This window comes from Neomonachus schauinslandi, chromosome 14 (genome assembly GCF_002201575.2).
Source record: "Neomonachus schauinslandi chromosome 14, ASM220157v2, whole genome shotgun sequence".
In the NCBI taxonomy this organism is placed as follows: Eukaryota; Metazoa; Chordata; class Mammalia; order Carnivora; family Phocidae; genus Neomonachus; species Neomonachus schauinslandi.
In genome coordinates this window covers 52,214,211-52,222,268 of record NC_058416.1, presented here as the reverse complement: position 1 = coordinate 52,222,268, position 8,058 = coordinate 52,214,211, and the positions used below count along the sequence as shown (strand labels likewise).

The following is an 8,058-nucleotide window of genomic DNA, read 5'->3' as shown; positions in this document are numbered from 1 at the left end:
ATTTGCAAAGATAAAATTGCATGAGTCAGGCTGGATACATTGCACAAAGAGAACCAAGCATCCCCATTCCCCATCATACGTGGATGAAATGTGGACTTTTTAAAGAAAGTTAGTTGGAACAAAATATGTGCAAACACTCTCAATTTTCATGTTTTTGTTCTTCAGTTTTAGAGTAGATGTTTCCTGCTTCTACAGCTGTTGGGTGTGTCCCTCCTCCTGTTCCTGTGATCTAAACCTAAAAAAAGGCTTCTCAAAAAAGAAGAAAGAAGTTGAGTAGAGTTACAAGTATACACACACACACACACACACACAATGTGTATTAATATTTTACAGGGTCCCATGAACATTTCAGATTTTTAGATTCACAGTATCTCAACCCTTCCCATTTTAGAGAACATTTTTGCCTAACATTATAAAACTAAATCTGTCCAACCCTGTTGCTTTTTCAGAACTAAGAAAGTTTATAGTAAATAGTGTATTGTCTCCAACTTAGCTTGCCTGAGAAAAAAACTGCTTACAACTCAAAGCCAAATTCCTCAAGGTGTGTTCTAGTGCAAAGCCAACCACAACAGGAAGGGGAAGTACACAGTATCTTACACTTAATATGATTTTGTTATTCTCTCCCCAAGTGCCAAAATCTCCTCACAGAGTAAAGTATCCATGGAAGTGCAGGAAACAGCTTCTGGGTGTCTGAGGTGAGGCTCACCTTGGATCTTTGAACTACTGCTGAGCAGCCTCCTGCCTTTACACAAGCCACATTTCCCATTGGTTTGCTTCATGGAATTTTTCCTTGAGTGCTTCCTTTTCCATGGGCTTCCACTCAGCAAATTACTTTCCCCAACCAGGACCTTTAATCTAATTTGAGCCTAAGAAAGTGCAGTCCAACTCTGCTAGCAGTCAGACCTTGATAAACAATGCTCTCAATGGGATTTAGGCCAACAGAACAGTGTTTCTAACAAAACACATTGAAGACTCTACTGCAGTTGCAAGCATGGCTAATGACCCATCCCTTCTTAGAACTGACCAGCACACACACAAACCCTATTCTATCTTACTGAGACATCCCATGATCAGTTCTTCCTAACAATAAACCCCAGGTATGACCTGATGGCCTTTTCTTTGGTTGGTGGGCTATAACTGTCTTTTGTTAGTTCTGGGTGACTTCTTCCACTCTCAGAGTGACTGTCCCATACAGTTGGAGTCTCCTTATTTTCCTTTTCCCTAGAAGCCACACTATCCCCCTCACATGATGAAGCTCCCCAAGTTCCCTTTCTTTGCCCCAGAATAGAGCTTTCCTTAAGGAAAAACACCAGGATATGCTGTCCTCAGTTGCTAGTTACCCAATTATTCACCTTGTCTTCACCTACAGATAGGGAATATCCACCACAGGCTGATAGGGGATTTGCTGCCTTTGGCACCTACTGCTTGCTCATCACCTTCCTCCAAAGAAGGATGTGTGCTGGATGTGTGAGAGCCACTTCAGCCTCTCCCCCTCCTCCACAGCCACCTCCATGTCTGGCCTGATTTAATTCCACATCTTCTCTTGCTTGCTTGAGAATGGACAATTTCAAGTAACCAGCTGTTCTACCTCTCCATATTTCTCTTCGAGGATATGAGGCATGAGGCTGTAGGGATGAGAGCAGACCTGGAATTCCTTTTCCACAGTCCAAATAACTTTGTGCCTAAGAAACCAAACCTCTCAGTCAGACCTAATCTCACCTTCCCCAACCCAAAACTGTCAGATACCTAGGAAATCAGTTTTACAACCATTCCATTTCTCTCCCAGCATATTGGTGGAGTTTTGCATTGCCTGTCCTTGTGAGCAAAGATGAAAGACCTTTTCTTATGAGCTTGGGCAACTAATTTGTAAAGAACAAATATTCTTTTTTTCCTTAAGATTTTATTTATTGGGGCACCTGGGTGGCTCAGTTGTTAAGCATCTGCCTTCGGCTCAGGTCATGATCCCAAGGTCCTAGGATCAAGCCCCGCATTGGGCTCCTTGCTCAGCGGGAAGCCTTCTTCTTCCTCTGTCTCTCTCTCTCTGTCAAAAAAATAAATAAAATCTTTTTAAAATTTTATTTATTTATCTAAGAGGGAGAGAGCACAAGCAAGGGGAGCAGCAGGCAGAGGGAGAGGGAGAAGCAGGCTTCCCCCTGAGCAGTGAGCCCGATGTGGGTCTTGATCCCAGAACCGTGGGATCATGACCCGAGCTGAAGGCAGACGCTTAACTGACTGAGCCACCCAGGCGCCCCGAGAACAAATATTCTTTCTACTTCTGAGGCCTAAAGATAAGCAGGGAGTAATTTTTCCTTGTAACTATACTGCTCTGGTTTGTGTCCTCTTTTAGGCGTAATACCAAAGGATTTCCCTAAGGTGAGCTCATTTCTGCTAGTGAACAAACTAGCTTCCTCAGCACATGTCTTTCTCCTTTCTTAGGAGTTGAAAGTCTTGCCAGTAGAGAGCTACTCATTACCCTATCCTCCACCACAATGGAGCTGTCACCTCCCTTTCACAGGCAAACAACTCAGGGGCCTTCCCCGTTTGTATCTTAACCCTGCAGTTGTCTGGTGGGTGGAGTCTCCTGCTTCAGAGCTCCTATCTTCCTCCCCAATCAGAGGTTGAGAGGTCTGTAAGGGGTGACTATCTCACTATCATAACCCTCTTACAGATTGTTGGTGGAGCTTTGTCCCTAATCACTCTGTTGCTTGACATTAGCCATTAACAATCCCCAATTTAACTGCATCTCCCCTGCCCCACCACACTGCAACCTTGCTAAGTATGGCACACCCTTGGCAACTTCACTGACCAGTATTCCATTAATTTACAGATCCTTTCTCTCTAGTTGTGTTATATTTTGCACAATTCCTGAGCTCCTCAGAGAATTACCTGACTTCGTGGATACCTTGCTAAATTGCTTCACAAACTCCCATGTCCTCACAATCCTTTTTATTGATTTCCCCTGGGAGATCTCTCTTCCTCCTACTGAATGCCTTGACACCCCAGTGATGCCACACAGAGAAAAATCTAATGAATACCCACATAAGTCAGCATGATATAATTAAGAGTTGAGGTTCTGAAGTCAAACTGCCTCAATTCAGTTTTGCCCTTCCCTAAAGAACATTACCATTTACTAACAAGAACTTGATAAAATTACTTAGTCTTTCTGTTTCTCAAGTAAATAAAAAATAATTATGGAAACCTTAGTTATATAGTTGATAAGGTAGATCTGATTGATAATATGTCCAATTAAATATCCTAAAAAGGGAATACACTTCTCTTTCAACTGCCCATGAATACTCACAAAAACTATTAGGCCACAAAGAAAAGCCTCAGCAAAGTCCGAACAGTAAACAGTAAAGACAGTATTCTCTAATTACAACACAATATAACTAAAATTTAATAAAAATTGGAGGGACAAAACTTCTTCTTTGTGGAAATTTAAAACTGTTTTAAACAATGCTTAGAACAAAGAGAAGTCACCAACTGAAACTGTAGACAATGATAACATACACAGACTTGTGATGTCACTTGCTGCAGCCAGCCTGCACTCCACGTGTTCCTGTGTCTCAGCCTCCTGGCTCCTCTGCTCCCAGCCTCCGCAGATTGCAATGCAGGAAGAAATCACCACACTAGCCATTGACAATGGCTTTGACATGCGTAAAGGTGGCTTTGCTGGGGATGATGACCCCTAGATGTGTTCCCATTTATTGTCAGGCACCCAACACCAGGGCGTCATGGTGAGCATGAGGCAGAAGGACAGCTACATGGGTGACAAGGCCCAGAGCAATTGCTGCACCCTGACCATGAAGTACCACATGGAGCACGGCATCATCACCAACTGAATTGGGGAAAACCCGGCTCCACACCTTCTATAATGAGCTACATGTTGCTCTGGAGGAGCACCTGGGACTGCTGACTGAGGCACTCCTGAACCTCAAGAGCAACAGACAGAAGATGACTATGATCACATTTGAGACCTTCAACACCTGGGTCATGTGCATGGCCATCCAGGCTGTGCTATCCCTTTATGTGTCTGCTCACACCTCTGGTATTGTCATGGGCCCTAGGGATCTACTAGGGCTACACCCAACCTCAGTCATCCTGGGTCTGGACTTTGCTGGCTGGGACCTGGCTGACTTCCTCATGAAGATCATCATGGAGCATGGCAACAGCTTCACCTCCACCACTGAGCAAAAATCAAGAAGAACTCTGCTGTGTCACCCTGGACTTGCAGCAGGAGATGGCCACCACTTTGTCCTCCTCCTACCAGGAGAATTATGAGCATCCAGATAGCCAGGTGATCACATGAGCAATGAGTGGCTCTGGTGTCCAGAGAAGCTCTTTCATTTCTCCTTCCTGGGTATTGAGTCCTGTGAGACCATATCCATGAGACTACCTTCAACTCCATCATGAAGTGTGATGTTGACATTTAGAAGGACCTGTATGTCAACATGGTGTGTCTGGTGGGACCATCATGTACTCTGACATTGCCAATAAGATGCAGAAATAGATTACTGCCCTGGCTCGCAGCACAATGACAGTCAAGATCATCATTCTTCCTGAAAGTAAATACTTAGTGTGGATTAGAGACTCCATCCTGGCCTCACTGTCCACCTTTCAGCAGATGTGGATCAGCAAGCAGAAGAAGGACAAGTCGGGCCCCTCCATCATTCACTGCAGATGTTTCTAAATGGTCTGCAAGAAGATTCACTGCATTTGCTGCATGAGGTGACTCAGAAGTATACGTTTGCCTCCCCTCCTGCTGGCCTCATGAAACTGGAATAAACCTTTGAAAGAAAGTTATCATTGAAGGTTGTATCTATTATTAGCACTGGATTGTAGAATTTGCTGCCGACTTTGATGTTGTATTCAAGTTAAGTGTTCCCTTGTATATGTTTAAAACCCTGCATATATCTTTGATTTAAATCCTTAGTACATGTGGCTTAGTTACTTTCTAACTAAGGTGAAAGAACAGGTTTATAGAAGAGAAATCCATTGGCTTGGTGAGAATTTGCAAGACCATCAATTTCTTGATATGTGCAGAGTATTAATGTGTAAGAACTGACTATTCCAGGATTTCTCTAGAGGCTGGCAAGAGTTCTTGGACCACTTGTTATTTCTGTCTTGCTAGTCTTATAGGGTTGGCAAAGTCCAAGGCTTCTCACTCAGTTTCCTTTCTTGCCTGATATTTCCCTGCCAGAACACGGTGGGTCATTACTTGCTTTGAATTGGAAAAGGTTTTGCATTTACACCTGTAAATTTATTCATCGTTTTAACCTATGTCATTCTCCAGGGGCCATCTCTGAGAGAGCCAGATTGGTGAATTAAATGGAGATATGATAGTGAATCCTTCACCACCTTTGAATCCTTCAGGTCTTTAATGGTGACATTAATGTCTGCCATCGTCCCTGGTATATGATGTTATTTTTATTTACTATCTTGGCGAAGCTGGTAGTTTCAGCAGTTTCCACATGGCTTTCCACACTATTACAGCTTTTATGCTTGCATATTGGGGTTGTGGGGTATACTCCAAATCCCAAATATACCAATTTCAGTTATGTACTTGGGGTTTGAGGAAATGACCTTTGGGTGGGTCCATAGACCCAATGGGTATACGATGAGCCAGATTTTAGCCAGGACTCCATTAATTAGTCCTCCATTAATTAGTCCAACTCTCATAGAGGGGCCATCTGTGTTGGTGCTTTTGATTAATGTTAACTCAGATCCTGTGTCAAATAGTCCTAAAACAGTCTGGTTAGTCTTCTTCTCACACTGTACAATCACTTAAGTAATTGGCTATGGGTCCCTTTGGGGAAAGGACTGGGGAAATCATCACCTTATACATTTTTTTTAAAAAAGATTTTATTTATTTATTTGACAGAGAGAGACACAGCGAGAAAGGGAACACAAGCAGGGGGAGTGGGAGAGAGAGAAGCAGGCTTGCTGCAGAGCAGGGAGCCTGACGCGGGGCTCGATCCCAGGACTCTGGGATCATGACCTGAGCCGAAGGCAGACACTTAACGACTGAGCCACCCAGGGGCCCCTCATCATCGTATACATTTGCCATGATGTTGCTAGGTCCTTCCTTCTAGAGACTCAGCTACCTCTTCAGTCAATGGGATTCAGATCTGAAAATGGCCCAGATCTGGGAACTGAGCAAGGGATTATGACTTTTTATAGGGATATGACCACCCTTAGCCCCCTGCTCTAGTATTCTTGCTTTTTGCTGATTGTAGAGTTAAAAAAACCATACTTGTTCGATTTCACTGTTAACCTAAAACTACTCTAAAAATAGTTTATGAATTAAAAAAAAAATTACCCCCTCCTTCGTATATTTCTTTGGACTTTATTATCACAGAGAGTAGGAGAGCATAGTTCTGTCCCACTCTTTTGCCCCTAGGGACACCATCTCTATTAACCACCTCCACAACTTCTTCAGATTAAGCCCCTTCAACTGCTTTTCTGACCTTGTCCATCACTGTGGGCAGCTTCCTGGCCTTTGTTACTTTAGAGCTCCATTATCCCCATGGATGTTCATGAGCTCAGCGCTATGCCTGCCTCTTCCTCTGTCAACTCAGTCTATAGAAGAGCTACCACTGAACTTTCTAGTGATACTACTGCCCTTCTCACCAGGACATTCCTTGTGGCCTTCATGCATGGGTTGTCCTCAAGGTCCTCCTCTGAAACTTTGGGGGCTCTTCTCGCTTTACATTGTGTATTACAGCATTCTCACTTCACTCAGCCTTTCTATTTCTTCTATTTCTATTTCTACTCTCTACCAGAACAACCGAGGCATTTCCACTTGTCTGAGAATTAGGCATCATCTCTTCCAGCCTCCTCATCCATGAGTTTACCACATCAGCTGGGGTCCTTTCCAGGGTATTAAATTCCATATTCTGAAAAAGTGTCCCTAAGCCAATTCTTGCTTATTGAGCCTATGTATTAAGCACCTGTGTGGTATTGGAGTGGAACTGGAGATATTGATATGAACTCATGGTTTGTAATATTAATACAGATAGAACTATATAGATATGTGTATGTATATGAATACTTATATTTTCTTTTTGGGGGGTTTCCTTTTTTAAATTTAAATTCAATTAATTAACATATAGTATATTATTAGTTTCAGAGGTAGAGTTCAGTGATTCATCAGTTGCGTAGAACACCCAGTGCTCATTCCATCATGTGCCCCCCTTAATGCCCATCACCCAGTTACCCCATCCCTACACCCACCAGTCCTCTAGCAACACTGTTTGTTTCCTATAGTTAAGAGTATCTTATGGTTTGTCTCCCTCTCTGTTTTCATTTTATTTTATTTTTCCCAGGTTTGTTTCTTTTACTAACTGGAATCATGCCATATGTATTGTCCTTTGATGTGTTTGTTAGAGATGTTCTCAGCCTAGCACACTCCTTTTATCCATTATATATTCCACAGAATTAGTGTCACTGTTTGGGTTGCTTCATTCTGCTGTTATAATTATGCCCACTTTTGTGCATAAACTTGAGCACAGGGGCTGGAATTTGAGAGGAAGAATATCAGTTTGAGCCCTTGGCAATCGAGGTGAAGGTGTGTTGACTTGGCATTGAGCAGGTGGCAGGCCCTGCATGTTGACTCGGGCAGGAGGGCGGCTGGACTGTGAATTTGGGACCTACAGGCCGATGGCATAGTGTGTGACAGGGATGTGGCTGGTTTTGCTTCTAACTTTTGTTTTTCTCGGAAACTCTATCTCTCCTTCTATTCTAAATGAAAGCCTTGCTGGATAGAGTATTCAATTGATCATGCTGCTCTCTTCTGGCCTGCAGAGTTTCTGCTGAAAAACCCACTGATAGCCTTGTGGGGTTTCCCCTATATGTAACTGCTATTGCTGCTTTTAAAATTCTCTCTTTATCACTACTTTTGGCCATTCTTATTTACTTTGTGTCTTGGTGCAGACCTCTTTGGGTTGGTTTTGTTGGGGGCTCTCTGTGCTTCCTGGATCTGGATTTCTCTTTTCTTTGCCAGATTCAGGAAGTTTTCAGCTATTATTTCTTCAGACAAATCTTCTGCCCCCTTTTCTC

The 8,058-nt window shown here is 43.1% G+C and overlaps 1 pseudogene; it reads left to right on the top strand.

Annotated features, from left to right (window-relative positions):
- The first annotated feature begins 3,608 nt into the window (after positions 1–3,608).
- Positions 3,609–4,690, top strand: LOC110576831 (annotated as a pseudogene).
- The last annotated feature ends 3,368 nt before the right edge of the window (positions 4,691–8,058 follow it).